Source organism: Bos grunniens, chromosome 8 (genome assembly GCF_055505025.1).
Source record: "Bos grunniens cultivar Pamir isolate PY7600 chromosome 8, Bosgru_T2T1.0, whole genome shotgun sequence".
Classification (NCBI taxonomy): Eukaryota; Metazoa; Chordata; class Mammalia; order Artiodactyla; family Bovidae; genus Bos; species Bos grunniens.
The window spans coordinates 12,782,551-12,800,974 of NC_141172.1; the positions used below are offsets into that span (position 1 = coordinate 12,782,551).

Here is an 18,424-nt window from a genome sequence, read left to right on the forward strand (position 1 = left end):
ACATATTTAAAATCCATTTCTCCATGTAAGATCCTGATTCCATGTTCCAGTGATAATGATGTGGGGCATATTCAGCATTATTCCACTTACCTTTAGTCCACTTTCTGCCCCTACAAAGGTTTTCATTCTTCCCATATACAAAAAATATTCAGCCCGTCACATTATAAAGTCTCACCCCATTGCAGTATCAACTCAAGTTCAAAAATCTCATCTAAACCTTATTAGCCCAAAAGTCTGAAATCTCATTATCTAAGTAACCTAAATTAGGTGTGAGTGATAACTTGGTAATAGTACTGGGGCCTCCTCTCCACCTATGGACTCATGGAACTTAAAGAGCAAGGTATATGTTCCTAACATACTATGGTGAGACACGCACAGGATAAAAGTTACAGAAATTCTGGTTCAAGACAGGCAAAATCGGAAGCAAAAAGAGTTACTAGTCCCAAGCAGTTTCAAAACCTAGCTGAGAAGCTCCATTAAATTTTAAGTCCTGGAATTAAGCCTATATGACTCAGTTGTTTGGGCTCTTGTCTCTGCCCACTAGGCATCCTCCATTTTTCATAAATGGTAGGACATGTTTGCAGCTGCCTAGTTTTACCAGCTTATTTCCTGTGTGTTGAAGTTTATGGCTGGGTCAGCCATCTGTAATTGTGTACGGTATCTCTTTAATTCCCAGCTAGCAGTGCTTCTGCTGCCTACAGTTCTGGAGACTCTGGTGGCTCTCCCACGTGTCATGGGAGTTACTCCATTAGAGAAGAAGTTCCTTCACAGATCCTTCCTAGATACCCCAGTCTCTAGTTTAGATTTCTATTTTGGGAGGATGACTGAAGGATAATGCCCTAAAGCTTTCTAAATGCTTTCCAGTTAGATGAGAGTGATCCCTGAGACAGAGCTTAATCTCCTCATAGAGACATTTGTATGAATGAACATTATGACCTTTTGATTTTTCTGAGGTATTAGCAAAAAAAAAAAAAAAAAAAGGTATAGATTCATGCTTGGTTTGGCCATAGATCACGATTTCCAGGCAGTGAATCTTTTTGGTAATTTTTTTTTTCAATCTGAATAAGCTTAGAATTTCTAAAATCTTCTAATAGTGGCGTACTTTTTATGCTTTTTTTTTCTCTTCTTTGCTACAGTAGTAGTTCTTCCTTAGTTATTCCACTTTCTCTAATATTTTACTGTAAGCAGCAAGAAGAAATAAAGCTATATCTTCAACACTTCACTTAGAAATACCCTCAGTTAAATGAACAGTTTCATCACTTACCAGTTCTGCTCTCCACGTAACTGAAGGACACACTCCTGCTGGGCATCCCACCACTACACAGCAACGGTGTTCTCTACTGTAGTTTCCAATAACACGTTCTTCATTTCATTCTCAGCCTTCACCAGCTGTTCCTTTGATGTCCATCTTTTTAACACTCTGTTCACAATGATTTTGGATTCTGTAAGATGCTTTATGTTTTCTCAGTCCTGCTCCTCACTTCTTTCTTAGCCCTCATTGAGAATAGTTCCCATCACTAGTTCTACCAACAGCTTCCTCAAAGAAATCTAGCCTTTTCCTATCATTCTTGACAAAATCCTTCCAGTCTCTCCCTGATGCCCAATTCCAAGTATGTTTTCACATTTTTAGGTATTTGTTACAGGAGCACCTCACCCCTGGTACCAAATATATATAACAAATTGTGAAAAAAAAAAGGTGTTGAAATAATGCAGATTTATTAGCTTATAGCTCTGTAGGTTAGAATTGAAACAGAAACCTTATTGGGCTAAAATTAACATGCCAGCAGAACTATGTTATTTTTGTAGTGTCTCTTGGGAAGAATGTTTCCTTAACTTTCCCAGCTTTTAATGGCTAACTATATTCTTTGGCTCTTGCGCCTGATCTTTCATCGTAAATCCAATAATACTGCATCCCTCTAACCATTCTCACAGCTCCATTTCTGATCACAGTTAGGAAAAGCTTTGTGCATCTGTGGATCTCTATGATTATATTGGGTTCCCTGGAAATCCAGTGCTATCTCCCCATTTCATGGTCCTTAACATTAATCATATTGGCAAAGTCCCTTTTGCCATATAAGGTACCATGTTCATAAGTTCTGGAGATTATGATGTGGACAATTTTAGGTGACATTCTTCTCCCTACTTGGCCTCATCTGAACAGACTTGACCACTATCCAGGGCTTTTCCTTTTTCTTCTTTGAGTAATTGCTGTCCTACGCCTACATGTTTAGTCTTTTGAATGCATGTGACCATTTGTCTTCTTATTTGACTAGTTAGTCTTGATCGCTCAATCCCTATGGATCCTTTGGTAGCTGACAGTGGATATGGACTCAAATTATGGTAGATCTCCTTGAAGTTTCATTTCCCCAGAGTGAGAGGTGGAGCGTACATTCTAGGAAGTAACAAGGGAATGTTTTGGAGATCATCACTGTAGGAGAGGAAGGAAAGAAACAGCAGGGTTGCACAGAGAAAAAGATCAGGCTTCAAGGTGGTCATAACAGAAGCCTCAGGTGACCAAAGATGTTAGAGGAGGAGTTTCTGAAGCCAGTGAACCCACAGACAGATTATTCTGTGCTACAGAGAAAGAACCAGGCCTTTATGCTATAGAAGCTACCAATCATTGATTGTAGGCTGCCCACAGAGAAGTCAGGCAGTCTCTCAACCCATGGTAACTTCCAGAGAGGGCTGGCATTTGAGAATCATCAGGCAGCAGTACTCACAGCAGATGGGGAAATAAGCCCGTCTGTCTTGAATAGGAATCTGGGAAGTGAATCACAACAGCCACTACTCCAGATTTTGATTTCTTAGATCTGTTCTTTATGTCTTATCAGTTTCTCTGGTGATGGTGTTTGCCCAGACAAGACATACCGCTGTCACCAAAAATTTGCGTTACAATTGAACATGAGCTTCCTTGTTTATTTGTATCTCTTCCAGTTCCATTCAATCACCCCTCTTAAATCCCACTAAATCATCCCTTTCTCATTTGAAACCTCAGTGTACTAGAATAAATAGGATGAAACTAAAGAATGTAATTTTCCTTGTAGAGGGCAGATTGTTTTCAACATTAATTCAACTTCCAGTTTAGTCCCTAGAATGGGATTGTGTCGGTAAAAGGGAAGCCAGTACTGTACATTCCTAAGTGATCTGCGGATGAGAATTAGAATTGAGATTTCTTTCTCCCTCTTTTATTATCCTATGCAAAGCTTACTCTTTGTGACTCATGGCAAAGAAACCTTAACTACATTGAGCCTAAGTTTCCCTATTTGCAAAATTTAAATACCATCTACTTCATAAGGTTGCCTCTGTGATGAAAAATAGTGATATATAATCTTTAGCACCCTGAGTGGCACAAAATTATTGTTCAGAAGCATTACTTTTTTTGTTCTCTTAGGTCATTTTTAGATCTTTAAGAAATAATCCTTTATCTCTCTTCTTCTTAACTGTATCCTTTCATAGGTCACCATCTTCATTCTATACTTGTGGTGGTTTAGTCGCTAAGTGGTGTCCGACTCTTGTGACCCATGGACTGTAGCCTACCAAGCTCCTATCTCCACTGAATTTTCCAGGTAAGAATACTGGGGTGGGTTGCCATTTCCTTCTCCAGGGCATCTTCCTGACCTAGGGATCAAACCTGAGTCTCCTGTACTGGAGGCAGTCTTGTGAATTGAATATAGATTTTTTTTACTGACTGAGCTGTACCAGGAGCTATACCAGGAAGTCTAATAACTTATTATGTTATATATCTAATTATTATTAGCATAGAAATATAATATTTAGATAAATTTAATTCATGAAAGGCTGTTATTTTAAGAAGTAAATTATTTTAAGCAGAATAAAATAAATAATATGCTTTACTCACACCTTTATAAATCTAAATGTTCTTTAATTTTTAGGAACAAGAATAACTTTTGTATGTAATCTAATTAGAACATTAAGTTGGGAACAAAAAGCAGTTATTTTGGAGTACATCTATTTATATAATAGAGAGGCATATAAATATGTTATATTATTTTTATATTTCAAACTATACCTGTTCTAAAACTACAAGGATAATAATTGAAATTGTTTTAGAATAAGTTCGTCTTGTAAACTTTTTGGAAAAAAAAAATTTATAAACATCAGATGATTCCCAAAACACTTTTCCCCAGAAAATGTGCATAAACAGAGAATTTTGAAGGCTATTTTTAGGGCATGTGAAATAGGTGAGGTACAACCACAAATAGGCACAATGGCTATCAAAACTTTAAATATCTATGCATAGTATAAATATCTTTAACAACTTTATGTACATGAACACTTATGTACACAAAGGAAATAAAATGTTCATGAGACAATACATATATGTGTATACTATATGTTGTAAACTCTAGTTTTTACTGTTTTGTACTATCTTATTCTATTAAAAAAAAATTGTTGCCTAATCCCTAACTTGATCTCATAACTCAGCACTCCATTAAAACTCACTGATAGGGCAGTTCACAGTTTGAAAAATACTGCTGTAAGGTTCCTAAGATTTCATATTAAAAAGTAATGATGGAGGGTCTAGATAAAAATACAGCTAGAAGCTGGTTTGCAAGAGAAAGCACTGGTGATAGCAAACACCCTCTTCCAATAATACAATAGAAGACTCCACATGTGGACATCAAGAGATGGTCAATACCAAAATCAGACTGATTGTATTCTTTGCAGCCACAGATGGAGAAAAACTCAGCAAAAACAAGACTGGGAGCTGACTGTGGCTCAGATCATGAACTCCTTATTGCCAAATTCATACTGAAATTGATAAGAGTAGGGAAACCCACCAGAGAAGGCAATGGCACCCCACTCCAGTACTCTTGCCTGGAAAATCCCATGGACGGAGGAGCCTGGTAGGCTGCAGTCCATGGGTTTGCAAAGAGTCAGACACGACTGAGCGACTTCCCTTTCACTTTTCACTTTCATGCATTGGAGAAGGAAATGGCAACCCACTCCAGTGTTCTTGCCTGCAGAATCCCAGGGACAGGGGAGCCTGGTGGGCTGCCGTCTATGGGGTCGCACAGAGTCAGACACGACTGAAGAGACACAGCAGCAGCAGCAGGAGCAGGGAAACCCACTAGACCATTCAGATATGACCTAAATCATATCCCTTACAATTATACAGTGGAAGTGACAAACAGATTCAAGGATTAGACTGATAGACAGAGTGCCTGAAGAACTATGGATGGAGGTTCACCGTGATCAAGATCATCCCCAAGAAAAACAAATATAAAAGGGAAAAACAGTTGTCTGAGGATGCCTTACAAAATAAGAGAATTTAAAGGCAAAGGAGGATCGGAGAAGGCAACCCACTCCAGTACTCTTGCCTGGAAAATCCCATGGACAGAGGAGCCTTGTAGGCTGCAGTCCATGGGGTCGCAAAGAGTCGGACACGACTGAGCGACTTCCCTTTCACTTTTCACTTTCATGCATTGAAGAAGGAAATGGCAACCCACTCCGGTGTTCTTGCCTGGAGAATCCCAGGGACGGCAGAGCCTGGTGGGCTGCCATCTATGGGGTCGCACAGAGTCGGACATGACTGAAGTGACTTAGTAGTAAAAGGAAAGATATACCCATTTAAATGCAGAGTTCCAAAGAATAGTAAGGAGAAATAAGAAAACCTTCCTCAGTGATCAATGCAAAGAAATAGAGGAAAACAATAGAATGGCAAGGACTAGAGATCTCTTCAAGAAAATTACAGATACCAAAGGATCATTTCATGCAAAGATGGGCTCAATAAAGGACAGAAATCGCATGGACCTAACAGAAACAGAAGATATTAAAATGAGGTGCCAAGAATACATAGAAGAACTATACAAAAAAGATCTACATGACCCAGGTAACCACAATGGTGTGATCACTCACCTAGAGTCAGACATCCTGGAATGCAAAGTCAAGTGGGCCTTAGGAAACTTCACTATGAACAAAGCTAGTGGAAGTGATGGAATTCCAGCTGAGCTATTTCAAATCATGAAAGATGATGCTGTGAAAGTGCTGCCCTCAAAATGTCAGCAAATCTGGAAAACTCAGCAGTGGCCACAGGACTGGAAAAGGTCAGTTTTCATTCCATTCCAAAGAAAGGCAATTCCAAAGAATGTTGAAGCTACTGAACAATTGCACTCATCTCACATACTAGCAAAGTAATGCTCAAAATCCTCCAAGCCAGGCTTCAATAGTACATGAACCATGAACTTCCAGATGCTCAAGTTGGTTTTAGAAAGGCAGAGGAACCAGAGATCAAATTGCCAACATCTGTTGCATCATCCCAAAGCAAGAGAATAACAGGAAAACATCTACTTTTGCTTTATTGACTACACCAAAGCATTTGACTGTGTGGATCACAACAAACTGTAGTACGTTCTTCAAGAGATGGAAATACCATACCACCTTACCTGCTTCCTGAGAAATCTGTATGCAGGTCAAGAAGCAACTGTTAGAACTGGACATGGAACAACACACTGATTCCAAATTGGGAAAGGAGTACATCAAGGCTGTATATTGTCACCCTGGTTATTTAACTTATATGCAGAGTACATATTGTGAAACACCGGACTGGATGAAGCACATGCTGGAATCAAAATTGTCAGGAGAAATATCAATAATCTCTGATGTGCAGATAATACCACCCTTATGGCAGAAAGCAAAGAAGGACTAAAGAGCCTCTTGATGATAGTGAAAGAGAGTGAAAAAGCTGACTAAAAACTTAACGTTCTAGAAACGAAGATCATGGCATCCGGTACCATCACTTCATGGCAAATAGATGGTAGAAACAGTGAGAGACTTTATTTCTTTGGTCTCTAAAATCAATGCAGATAGTGACTGCAGCCATGAAATTAAAAGACACTTGCTCCTTGGAAGAAAAACTTTGACCAACCTAGACAGCATATTAAAAATCAGAGACATTATTTTGCCAGCAAAGTTCCATCTAGTCAAAACTATGGTTTTTCCAGTAGTCATGTATGGATGTGAGAGTTGGACTATAAATAAAGCTGTGTGATGAAGAATTGATGCTTTTGAACTGTGGTGTTGGAGAAGATTCTTGAGAGTCCCTTGGACTGCAAGGAGTGCCATCCAGTCCATCCTAAATGAAATCAGTCCTGAATATTCATTGAAAGGACTGATGCTGAAGCTGAACCTCCAATACTTTGGCCACCTGAAGTGAAGTATTGACTCCTGGAAAGACCCTGATGCTTGGAAAGATTGAAGGCAAGAGGAGAACGGGACGACAGAGGATGAGATGGTTGGATGGCATCACTGGCTCAATGCACATGAATTTGAGTAAACTCCAGGAGTTGGTGATGGATGGGGAAGCCTGGTGTGCTGCAGTCCATGGGGTTGCAAAGAGTTGGACACAACTGAGCGACTGAACTGAACTGAGAAGCTGGTGTAACATAAGGAATTAGGTTTATCTTGGTACAATTCGGGTTATAATTCCTTTTAAAAAACACACAGGAAAGAGGAGAGACCATCACTTTTAAACAAGTTTGGCAGTCCATTTATCTGTCTATCTGGAGAAAATTGTAATCAATTTTCAGAAAACAAAGAAAGCATTTTAGAATATGGTTTATTAAAAACAAAAGACAATCAATAGACACATATTTTTGAAGTAGAGCCTTATTTAAATTCAGTTCCTGAACTAGACTATTGTTACCATACATTTATTTTTATGTCTTAAATTATCTTCTCAGACTTAAGAGGAAATAATTGTATGTATGAATTAAAACCAATTTATTTTACCACTAGTTTATTTATTAACTTTATGTGTTTCTAAACCCAACAGTTTCATTCCATTGTTTCAAAATATAAGGAATAAAGGTATGTCAGATACAGAGTCAACCGGTTTTCATGCCTTCACCATGCTGCCAGGCATCAGAACATAATTATATGACAGAACTGCTGATTTCATTTCTAACTCATACCTGAAAGGGGCACCAGATTATACAGCCCTTGAAAGTGCTTGTGTATAATCCAGTCCTGGGGCACTGCTAGTTTAAGAAACAAACCACAAGCCATACGATTCAGAATCAGGGTAACATCACTCCCCGTTCATGCTTCTTTCTGTGAGATTCAAGGGATAAGCACCACAATAACTTACAAGCAATGTTATCATTCCTCTATTCTAATACTGTATTCTATTTTAAGCAGAAATTTTCTAAATTAATATACATATTTAGAAGGGGCTAATGCTTCAAAGAATATCTAGTTCAGATCAATAATTATATAAATATTCCAAATGCAGAGGTTTTTATAAATTATACAACAACCATTTCAAAAACTCAATATTTATGGCTATGTGTCAGGGCAAGTTTCAAGTAGAGCCGTCATCCAAAATTATCTAATTCAGTCAAAGCACCCACTTGTGTTTTCTTCAAGTAAACCATTATTAGAAAAGTTATTTTATAAACTGTGTTTTTCTCAATTGTGAGAGGTTAGTAGCATGCTAATATTTGTTTCACCCTTTAGAGGTTTATAGATTTAAAAAAGGATATCTGGAATATAATTATTTTAAATATTTATACTTTGTCTATAGTATTACTATGATATATTCATGAATTAATGATTTTTTAAATATAACTAGGACGCATACGACATGCAATATATCATGGTCTATTCTAAGTAGTAGTTATAGTAGTTCTTCCTCCACTTCCTCTTCATCTTCTTCATTATCATCAGTCATCTGCCTCACAACCCTATAAGGTCAGTACTATCATTATTCACCTGGCTGATGTCACATGGCAAGTAAGTAACAAAGCTTGGTACATTTTGTGACAATTATTGTCACCAATTAGTCTCAGATATAAATCAGTGTCTCTTTTAGCAGCTGAACTATCTCAGATCTCATTTTTCAGCCTGTGGAATTCTTCTCTTAGAAATGTAGATACTGATACCTACCAAAAAATTTTATAAACATGTTTTGTGTGTTGTGGCTTACAGAGTCAAAATGACTGTTAAAGTTACCAGTGGCCCAATTTATATCAATAATTGATTCATCTTTCAGGGAATATTTGAGTCCATACAAACAATGAAAATAAATATTTGTAGTCAGTTACCCATTTGATGAATAACAGTATTGATGAGTCAGTGAATATACCCATATTTCAACACATATAGGGTGTGAATGGGACACATTTGATCATGTTCTGTCTTGACTGCAGATGGTGGGAATTATAGCAAGTTTCTTTCCCCTCTCCACTCTTTGTTAACTTGGGGTGTTTTCTATATTTTTCAAGAAAAATGATGCGGTTGAAGTTATTGTACAGGACCCCTGTGAAACCCTTCACAACTCTATAAATTCTCTTCCAAATTATGCCAAAATCCCCACGGAATTCCCACCTTCCCAGGTGGTAGTGGTAGTAAAGAACCCACCTGCTAATGCAGGAGACATAATAGGCACATGTTTGATCCCTGGGTCGGGAAGACCCCCTAGGGGAGGGCATGGCAACCCACTCCAATATTCTTGGCTGGAGAATCCCATGGATAGAGGGCCCTTGTGGACTACAGTCCATAGGGTTGCAAAAAGTCAGACATGACTGAAGCAACTTAGCACCCATGCACTGCAGTCAATAGAACAAACTAATTTAGCATTTCTTGAAACATCTGAATATAAAGTCTCCCTCTTTTTTTGGTAACAGCTCAATTAATATCATATTTGTTGTTATTATTCAGTTGCAGTCATCTCTGACTCTTTGTGACCCCATGAACGGCAGTATACCAGGCTTCCCTGTCCCTCACTATCTCCCAGATCTTGTTGAAACTCATGTCCATTGAGTCGGTAATGCCATCCAACCATCTCATCCTCTGTTGCCCCCTTCTCATCCTGCCCTCAATCTTTTCCATTATCCAGGTATTTTCCAATGAATAGGCTCTTTGCATCAAGTGGTCAAAGAATTGGAGGCTCAGCTTCAGTATCAGTCCTGCCAATGAATATTCAGGGTTGATTCCCTTTAGGATTGACTGGTTAGATCTCCTTGCTGTCCAATGGACTCTCAAGAGTCTTCTCCAACACCACAGTTCAAAAACATCAATTCTTCAGTGTTCAGCCTTCTTTATGGTCCAACTCTCACATCCATATATGACTACTAGAAAAACCATAGCTTTGACTAGATGGACCTTTGTCAGAGTTTTTCTTCCAAGGAGCAAGTATCTTTTAATTTCATGGCTGGAGTCACTGTCCCATTGATTTTGGAGCCCAAGAAAATAAAGTCTGTCACTATTTCCATTATTTGCCCATCTATTTGCCATGTAGTGATGGGACTAGATGCCATGATCTTAGTCTTTTGAATGTTGAGTTTTAAGCCAGCTTTTTCACTGTTCTTCAGCTTCATCAAGAGGCTCTTAATTCCTCTTCGTTTTCAGACATAAGGGTGCTATCATCTGCATATCTGAGGTTGTTCATATTTCTCCTGGCAATCTTGATTCCAGCTTGTACTTAATCCAGCCTGGAATTTCCCTTGATGTACTCTACATATAAGTTAAATAAGCAGGGTGACAATATACAGCCTTCACGTATTCCTTTCCCAGTTTTGAACCAGTCCATTGTTACATGTCCCGTTCTATCTGTTGCTTCTTGACCTGCATCCAGGTTACTCTAGAGACAGGTAAGGTGGTTGTTGTGATCCACACAGTCAAAGGCTTTATTGTAGTCTCTAAAGTAGTTGTTTACCTGGAATTCACTTGCTTTTTCTATGATCTAACGGATGTTGGCAATTTGATCTCTGGTTCCTCTGCCTTTTCTAAATTCAGCTTATATATCAGGAAGTTCTGGGTTCATGTACTGTTGAAGCCTAACTTGAAGGATTTTGAGCATTACCTTGTTATCATGTGAAATGAGGACAGTTGTATGGTAGTTTGAACAATAGTTGACATTGCCCTTCTTTGGGATTGGAATGAAATCTGACCTTTTCAGTCCTATGGCCACTGCAGTTTTCCAAATTTGCTGGCATATTGAGTGCAGCACTTTAACAGCATCATCTTTTAGGATTTCAAATAGCTCAGCTGGAATTCTATCACTTCCACTAGCTTTGCGCATAGTAATGCTTCCTAAGACCCACTTGACTTCATACTCCAGTATTTCTGGCTCTAGGTGAGTCATCACACCATAGTGGTTATCTTGGTCATTAAGACATTTTTTTTGTACAGTTACTCTGTGTATTCTTACCAGTTCTTAATCTTCTCTGCTTCTATTAGGTCCATACCTTTTCTGTCCTTTATTGTGCCCACCTTTGCATGAAATGTTCCCTTGGTATCTCTAATTTATTACTTTAAACTATAAATATAATTATCAATGTTTGAACCCTCTGTGATATTTTGCTAAGTTTAATATCCTCACTAAGTATCAGTTTCCACATGGTTAGCTCATAGTGATGATTAAACAGGAGTGCCTTTGTAAAGTGCCTGGCAGATAGCCTTTTTTGACAAACTAGTTGGACTATTTTTGTTGCTGTTTTATAAAAATCCATTGTATTTGTTTATTGTAGGATTTTTAAAGGTTAAACTCCATGTACAGTTATTAGAAATTATTGACTATATTCCCCATGTTTTTACAATATATCCTTGTAGCTTATTTTATATATAATGTCAATAGTTTGTAGGCTTCCCTGGTGGCTCAGATGATAAAGAATTTGCTTGCATTGTGAGACCTGGGTTTGATCCCTGGGTCGGGAAGACTCCCTGGAGAAGGGAACAGCAATCCACCCTAGTATTCTTGCCTGGAAAATCCCATGGACAGAGGAGACTGGGGGGGACAGTCCATGGGGTCAAAAAGAGTTGGACACAACTGAGCAACAAACAGGCTCACAACACTTTCATCAATAGTTTGTACCTCTTAATCTCCTCCCCTAAACTGCCCCTCCCTCCTCCTCTCTCCTCACTGCTAACTGATAGTTTGTTCTCTGCATCTGTGAATCTGCTTCTTTTGTTATATCCCCTAATTCATTGTATTTTTCAGAGTCCATAATGCCCCCCAAGTCCCTCCATGATGCTGAAAATAGCAAAATTGCTTTCTTTTTATGGCTGAGTACTACTCCATTTTATACACACACACACACACACATAGTACTACTCTACTATATTCATCTTCCTCATCCATTCTCTGTTGTTGAGGGACACTTTACATTGCTTCCATATCTTAGCAATTGTAAATCATTATTCAGTGAAAATTGGGATACATGTATCTTTTCAAATTAATGGGTTTTTTGCCCTTTATTTTTTTTCCCGTATATATTCAGGAGTGGAACTGCTGACTCATATGGCAGTCCTAGTTTTAGTTCTTTGAGAGATTTCCAGACTGTTCTCCATAGTGCTTCCACCAATTTACTTTCACCAACAGTGTATAGGGTTTTACTTTACTCCAGGTCTTGATTCTTCACCATACTGTTATTATTTTGGACCAGAAGTCAGGTAGCTTGATGTCGTCATCTGTCTCCAGTTGCTAGGTATACTAACTTAAAGCTTGGTATCTTTCATCACTAAGATTATATTTCTTTATCTGAAGCTATAGTTAATAATAGTATCTATCTCAGAGAATTATTCTGAATATCTAATGATATGATACAAGACTGCACTTGGAAGTTTGCTAGCACAAAATGCATGTTCAATAAAGGTTAGCTATCCTTATTGTTTTCTTTCCCCTGCCCGCTTGATCCTCCTTTCATCCAAGAAAGTTCCATTTGTGAAGTGTGTAACTATGCACCTTGGAGAATGACAGGAAAATAGCATTAAATCTTGCCCACTTTTTTTCACACTTCACATCCAATTCTGTTAGCTCTCCTTTCACAATATATCCAGAATCTGAGGGCCAGAGATCAAAGGGTTATTGCAGTGACTTTATGACTATCCTCCTTGCCTCCACCCTTGCCCCATCATAATGGATTCTCAAAGTCAGTGGTTAGGTGGCCTTATACAACCGTTTGTTAGTGGCCTGTCTGATTTAGCTCTTACTACGCTCCCCACTACTACTTCAACTTAGTATTTGAATGTGACAAGAACATGACTTTTGTCACAGGATTTACACTTGCTGTTACTTCTGCTCGTGGCTCACAAGCTGTTTGTTCTCAGGTCAACACTAAAGATGATTTCAGTCCAAAACTCTTCCTCAGGAACACAATCAAACTACACATCTTCTCTCTTTCTATTACCTCCCTTACTTTTCCTCTTTGAACGTATCACATCTAATAATTTCAGTTTTATCTCAGTAAAATGTAAGTTCCATGAAGGAAATAAGTAATCTTTTTTTTTTCTCCCACTGATGCATTCTTAGAAACTGCAGAAGTGTTTGACACACATCCGTGCTTAATAAATATTTAATGAATAGATTCCCTTGTTGAATAATAAATGCTTAAATCTTACCACCTTTAATCCATTGAAGAAGTTAGCATGTTATTTCTTAATGCTTTAAACTACATTACAATAAAAGAGCAGATGGGCCGAATAAACTTAGTACATACATCGCCAGGCACTGTTATAAGCACAGAAAAAGTTGCAAGATCTATCAAAGATCTATCTATAACACAGATGGAAAGGAACAACAAATGTTCTTTTATTCAGAGAAGCCTATTTTTGTTTTATGAACGTGAACTTTTCTTGAATTCCTGATGACATAAACTAGACATTTTTGGTTTCTTTGTTTGTTTGACTTGTTTCCTGTTCACCGTCTCTTCATTGTCCTCACATATCTAGTGATAATTTTTGTCCATTCATGTAAATAATAGTGATCAGTAATAATTAGTCATAATAAACTATCAGTATTATAAACTAATGTATCATTCTTTGTCTAGTAGGAAATGAAGTTGCAAGTGGAAAAACCCTAGCTGTGATCAGTGGCTGAGATGTTTTTCAGTCTGTGAGCTTTATATACCACTTGGAACAGACTCAAGTGACCCAAAATACTATCTTATTTTTTTGTAACCCTATCCTACTTTCTAGGGGACTCCATGCACAAATTCTTCATTTTGACTTGAGGGATGATCTTCTAGTGTCAACCACAAATCGGCCCTTGCCATGGTTGCTTCTGTCTACCTCTACAAGGATTAAATCATGTGCCACTGCAGCTGTGACCTCCAACACCCACTGAAGAAATTCAGGGTGGAGAGCAAAATGAGGCGGTCTGTGCTCCAGGAAACTGGCAGGACAGGTCTTTAGATAATTAGACATTCTCAGGAGCTGATTTTATGAGCTCAATTTTTATATCTCTTCGTATCTAGAAAAGCACTAAAATACTTCATGGTGATGATTGTTGCTCATGACTAGCAGAAGCTTCACGAGACCAGCAGAAACTTTCTACAAAAAATATGTGCTTGATTGCATGTACTCCACCTTCACCAAAATCACATTTTTATTGTCTTTCCCCCCTACCTCTTGGGAACAGTTTCTCAGACCTATCTGAGGTGTTGTCTCCTGGGCTGCAATCCTCAGATTGCCCCAAATAAAACTGAACTTGCAACTCTCATATTGTGCGCTTTTGTTTTAGTTGACACTAGGTATACTTACCCTGTAAGCAAACCACAGGAGAGCTGTTTCTGTATGGAAGGAAGAGGATTAGCCAGTGAGTTCCCATTTCAGACATTATGCTATAAACTCTAGCTAATGGCTTCCAGGCATGGTCCAGGGCTGTCTTGTTTTGTCAATATACGTTATTTTGTTAGCCCTTCTAGTTCTGCTTGCTGATTCCTCTGGCTATATTAAATATGTTGTTGTTTTGAACAAAAGAGCTCTTTAATTTCCATAATTCTTTGATGTAAATAACAGAGTGACTTCCCTGGTTATTTGGGAAGCTATACATTTCTTTAAAAATCAGGTTTTCAGCATACCTTTTTAATGAGTTTGAAACAAAATCATTGCATCCTTTCCTTTGAATCAAATATTTGTTGGGTATTAAGTGCTATGCTAAGTCACTTCAGCCACGTCTTACTCTTTGTGACTCTATGGACTGTAGACCACCAGGTTCCTCGGTCAGTGGGATTCTCCAGGCAAGAATACTGGAGTGGGTTGCCATGCCCTTCTTCAAAGGATCTTCCCAAATGATTGAACCTGTGTCTCTTACGTCTCCTGCATTGGCAAGTGGTTGGTTTTTTTTGTTTGTTTGTTTGGTTTTTTTGTTTTTAAGCCACTAGCACCTGCTGGGAAGCTCTGGTATTTAGTAGCTTCTATGCATGTACATGACTATAAGTGAAAGTTGCATGGTTACTGGTGTAGGTTGTCCCAGTGGAGGAGATAGAAGAGATAACAGGTTATGTAGTGGACTAAATTCTATAGAAGTGGTAAATGTGAGACAACATGTTTAATACACAGAAGGAGTACTAAAACCAGCCTGGAGATTTGAGACTATTTTTAGAAGAGATCATGTTTATGCTGAATTTTGAAGAAGAGGATTTAAATGGCCAAAGAAAGCTAAGGGATAAAAGCCCAGAAACAAAAGCTTTAAAAAGAATATTCTAGGTGAGAGAATTTTTGTATGATAAAATATAGCATAATACAGTATAATAAAATAACCTGTAAAATATTTTCATGTTTACCACTTAGTTGCCACAATTAGAATAACATATTTCCTGGCAAAAGGAAATGAGGGTTGATAGACTGGCCCCTGGGTATTCTTACTTTCTTCCCGAGTATTGTTTTTCATAGTATAATATATTTTTTCAATAAAGCAAATTGTTAGGTCAGAGTAATTCTGTAATATATATAAAACATTTTACTGTTAATGTCCAAATAAACACAGATCCCTTGCTCTTTTGAAAGTCATTCAGTCTTACAATAATGAAAAATAGCAGCTGATTAATTTTTGTAGTTATGTCTCTCATTTTATGACACCCCAGATGTTTTCTTTCCCTTAAACACTACACACACTGCAAAGCATTAACATATTGGTTTTCCAATGTGCAATGGAAACTGCCGGAACTCTATAGAGACCATAGCAATATTACTTGACCTTGTGTGGTCTGTAGTTAAAATATTCACCAACCAAATTACAATAAAACAAATAGGAGGTTAATGAAACTGCTTCTTTTAAATTTATAGTAAAGTATAGTGCTAATTAAATATGTTTATTTCTGGTTCTGTCTTGCCCATTCGGTCTCCATTTTGCCCTACATTTATATTGTCCTTTAAAGCTTGATTTAAATTTTTTCAATTATTTTGCATTATTAACTTCCTTATATGTATATATATGAAAGAAAGAAAAAAAAGAAAAATAGCATTAAGTCGTGTCTGACTCTTGAGACCTCATGGACTATAGCCCACTAGGCTCCTCTGTCCGTGGAATTCTCCAGGCAAGAATACTGGAGTGATTTGCCAGTTCCTTCTCTAGGATATCTTCCCAATCCAGGAATTGAACCCAGGTATCCTGCATTGCAGGCATATGCTTTACTGACTGAGCTCTGCAAGAAGCCCACATGTATATGTATGTGTTGGTTTTTATACAAAACTGTTTTTTTCCTCTAGTTTTTCACCAGTGTATATTTCTTACCAATAATATTGTCAGGAATGTACATTCAGTGATTAGGTCTGAATAATCTTTCTCATATATCATTTTTAAACAACAGTTTTGAGATGTAGTTACACATTTAAAGTATATTTTATAGGTTTTGACATGTGTATATGCTCAAGAAACCATTACCAAATTTTTTATAGTCATATTTATAATTCTTAAAAATGTCCACATGTTCTCTTTATCCTCCCTCTTTCTGAACAATTCTCTTCCCCCATCCCTGGAGAAATCATGGATGAACTTTTTACAAACTTTCTATAGATTAATTCACATTTTCTAATTCTAGTATCTTATATAAATAGAATAATTGTACTCTTAATCTACTGTATAGTATTTAGTTTTAAATTTATCCATGTTGCTATAGATGTGTTCTAATAGTTTTTTCATTGTTATTGAATCATATTAAATTTTGTAGATATACCAGTTTGTTTACCAGTTCATTCTTGGGCTATTTGGATTGCATCTAATATCCAGCTCGGAGAAGGCAATGGCAACCCACTCCAGTACTCTTGCCTGGAGAATCCCATGGGCAGAGGAGCCTGGTAGTCTGCAGTCCATAGGGTCTCTAAGAGTCAGACATGACTGAGCGACTTCACTCTCACTTTTCACTTTCATGCATTGGAGAAGGAAATGGCAACCCACTCCAGTGTTCTTGCCTGGAGAATCCCAGGGACGTGGGAGCCTATGGGGTTGCACAGAGTCAGACATGACTGAAGCTACTTAGCAGCATATCCAGCTATTATAATGAAAGCTATTATGATTATTTACATGCAAGTCTTAATATATACATATATTTCTATTTATCTTTGGTAAATCCTAGACATAGAATGTCTAAATCATGCAGAAAGTGTATGTTTACTTTCAAAGAGATGGCCAAATCCTTACCTAAGTGACTATATATTTTACATCCCTGCCATCCATGTATGAGAATTTTAGTTCTACCTTATCCTTGCCAACATTTAGAATAATCAGTCTCTGATTTTTGCCATCCTAATATATATGAGATGGAATCTCATTGTGATTGCAACTTTCATCTTCTAATGATTATTGATATTGAGTATCTTTTCAAATGCTTACTGACTCTATGTCTTCTTTGCTAAAGGACTTGTTGAAATCTTTTACCATTTATTTTAGATTGAGTTATTTTGAGAGTTTTGGGTATAAGTCCTTTATCAAAAATATGATTTGTAAGTTTTCTACCAGTCTATAGCTTGTTTTCTTTAAAAAGAATTTTTTGCAGTTCCTTTCAAAGAACAGATGCTTTTAATTTTAATGAAGTCCAATTTGTCAATTTGTTCTTTTATGGGCTTCATTTTAGGTAATATATCTAAAATATAAAATGTATTTGTATAGCCCAAGTTCAGAACGGCTTTCCTCTATGCATTTTAATGGAAGTTTTCTAGTTAAAGGATTTAAAAGTGATCCATGATTCACTTTGAGTAAATTTTTGTGCAAGGTGAGAACTCTGAATCAAAAGGGTTTATTTAGTTTGTTTTGCATATGATGGTCAAGTGTTCCAGCTACTGAAGTACTTTTTAACATTTTTTTTGTTTTTGTAAAATATCAGCTGCCATATGGATGCAAGAATAATTCTGGAGTCTTTATTCTTTATTCAGTTTTGTTCAACTGATTCTGATTATTGGTCTGTATGCCAGTTCTGCACTGCATTGATTATTGCACCATTATAATAAGTGTTGATATCAGCTAGCTTTAGTCCTCCAACTTTATCTTTTTTGAAAACATTTTGGCTATTCTAGGTTCTTTTCATTTCCTTGAAAATTTAAGTGTAAGTGTGTAATTATTTTTTTAGATTAATTAATTAGTAAAGATTAAGTATGCATGAAGTTCATCTAATACCCCAGGTACATGTTAAGTAAAAAATAAAATGTAAACTTAAGGAACATATTTCAAATAAGTTATAGCTGT

The 18,424-nt window shown here is 37.2% G+C and overlaps 1 long non-coding RNA gene across 15 annotated transcripts in view; it reads left to right on the top strand.

The window, feature by feature from the left end:
- The window catches only part of LOC147366675 (uncharacterized), a 486,700-nt gene that overhangs the window by 417,017 nt on the left and 51,259 nt on the right, over positions 1-18,424 (top strand). For 12 of the 15 annotated variants that reach the window (XR_015168931.1, XR_015168936.1, XR_015168932.1 and 9 more), the window contains one exon: positions 3,457-3,566. The exons of the other annotated variants lie outside the window; for them this stretch is intronic. This is a non-coding gene — a long non-coding RNA (uncharacterized LOC147366675). The remainder of the gene's footprint in view (positions 1-3,456; positions 3,567-18,424) is intronic. 15 annotated transcript variants of the gene reach the window in all.